The sequence below is a fragment of the Diaphorina citri genome, unplaced genomic scaffold, assembly GCF_000475195.1.
Source record: "Diaphorina citri unplaced genomic scaffold, Diaci psyllid genome assembly version 1.1 scaffold89, whole genome shotgun sequence".
Lineage (NCBI taxonomy): Eukaryota > Metazoa > Arthropoda > Insecta > Hemiptera > Psyllidae > Diaphorina > Diaphorina citri.
The window spans coordinates 348,571-350,855 of NW_007377526.1; the positions used below are offsets into that span (position 1 = coordinate 348,571).

Here is a 2,285-nt window from a genome sequence, read left to right on the forward strand (position 1 = left end):
TGACTTTTCTCTCCCTCTCGCTCCGTCTTCTTTCCCTCCTTCGCTCTATCGTTTATTTTGACTTTTCTCTCCCTCTCGTTTCGTCTTCTTCTTCCTCCTCCTCTTTCTCTCTATCGTTTCTTTTGACTTTTCTCTTCCTCCCTCCTTATTCGTCTTCTTTCCCTCCTTCTCTCTATCGTTTTCGCTCTATCGTTTCTTTTGACTTTTCTCTCCCTCTCGTTTCGTCTTCTTCTTCCTCCTCCTCCTCCTCCTCTTTCTCTCTATCGTTTCTTTTGACTTTTCTCTTCCTCCCTCCTTATTCGTCTTCTTTCCCTCCTTCTCTCTATCGTTTATTCTGACTTTCCTCTCCCTCTCGTTTCGTCTTCTTCCTCGTCTCCTCTTCCTCCTCCTTTTCTCGATCGTTTCTTTCGACTTTTCTCTCCCATTTTCTACCGTCTCTCATTTTTCCACATCCTTCGTCTTCTCTCGCCATTCGAGAGTCTGAAGGGCCTGAAAGCACGGCATCGGCACCTGGAATTTTTGGAGGAAAATCAATCTTCTAGCCCATAAGAGGTACGTAGTAAATAAGTACCTAACACTAATAGTTCTCTGTGCTTGTATATCGTAATAACTTACAACACCACCCCTGTTGGACACATCTATTAGGAACGTAAACGTAAAATTCTGTATGTTCCTAATTTGTCATGTACCTATGTATATTATATGAAATAAAGAGATGTATATGTTAATAGTTCTCTGTGCTTGTATATCGTAATAACTTACAACACCACCCCTGTTGGACACATCTATTAGGAACGTAAACGTAAAATTCTGTGACGTAGTAAAAGTAATGTAAAATATTTATCAAAATATTCATGACGACTTGAATAGGAACAAGATAGATAGATAAGTAAAAACGTGGAACCTGCTGTCAGCCATGTTGCACACCCTTCTCGGAAAACTGACTTGAGATGAAAATGGTACACATCCTTTCCCGACCTCAGAGGACAATTTGCAGCAATTTCCATCCAATTACTTCATGCAGAAGAAGCTATTTTGATCCAAAATGAAATAGCTATCCATGTAAATTTTATTGAGGGAGTCAAAAGAGGAGTACACTATGATCACTCCGTTTGGCATGATTGGTGATTTAAACGGACCAATGTTCTGATGATTTGCATATTTCTTAGGAATTCCGAGAGTTTGTATCCAATTAATTTACCCTTGATTATTTCGTAACGAATTTACTTCTCAGAAGTTCATTCGTTCAAAGAGTTTCATTCAGTAGATTTTCTACCTGTGTATGCATTTCAAAACATATAACAGGAAACTGCAGTACGAGATGACCTTTTTCAGAGTTCCAAGTCTAGTAGCTGTATGTGTTTCATAGTGGAAAGATGTGTAGAAAAGGGTTTAAATCATGAGATTTCTTAGTATTTCATTTCCTCTAGTACTCTAGTTTATTTGATCAAACAACGAATGCATAATAATTAAAAGACATCAAATCATTAATTTCATAGAGAAGAGAAAATACTATAAATTCAGATTTTAATACCCTGTTAAAAAGGATGCAGTAGATTGCAGAAGTGAAAAGAAAGAGTCGTCTATTAAACCCAAAAGCTAGATTTAATACCTTTGCTTTGACAAAGTTGTGTCAGTTTTCTCGTGAGTTACAAGAAATTCTTCCATCTGAATCCCTTTCATTTCAGAACACACTGATCAACTGTAATGAATACGCTTACAATCTTAGCTTTGATCTTTGAAATGAATTCATACAAAGAGCTAGGAGAAAACAAGTCAAACTTTTAGTGAGAAAGTCAATACAAACTTGGTGGATGTTCAAGACCAAAGGACCAAAAGTGTTTTGTGAAAGGTAAGAAAACGAAGGCAGAGGAAAGATCTTACAAGGCTTCTAAAAATAATTTAAATTACGGAGCTTACTGATAGAAGTTATAAACGTGGCATAGTGTTTATTGAAGTCTGTAACTATAATAGGTTAGTATTATTCTATTATTGAATGAAATAGGAAAATACAACAGTACCTACCACAGGAAAATACCACAGTACCTCACTTGATTCCCAAAGTGCTATCTGTTTTTCGTACACAAAATTCAAGAACACAGAAATTGATCACTTCCATTTATTTCCTCTCACTAGAATTGTTAAAGCTCGGATATCGTTCTCTCTCTCTCCCTCTATCTCCCAGCATTGTCAAAGCTTGTATATTTCCCTCTCTCTTTCTCTTTAGCATTATCAAAGCTTTTGAAAAATTCAATTTTGTAACAATCAAGATAAAGTTATTTGAA

At 36.4% G+C, this 2,285-nt stretch overlaps 1 long non-coding RNA gene across 1 annotated transcript; it reads left to right on the plus strand.

Annotated features, from left to right (window-relative positions):
• The first annotated feature begins 481 nt into the window (after positions 1–481).
• On the plus strand, positions 482–1,838 carry LOC113473896. The gene is made up of 2 exons (XR_003395695.1): positions 482–552; positions 1,689–1,838. It is a non-coding gene; the product is annotated as an uncharacterized LOC113473896 (long non-coding RNA).
• The last annotated feature ends 447 nt before the right edge of the window (positions 1,839–2,285 follow it).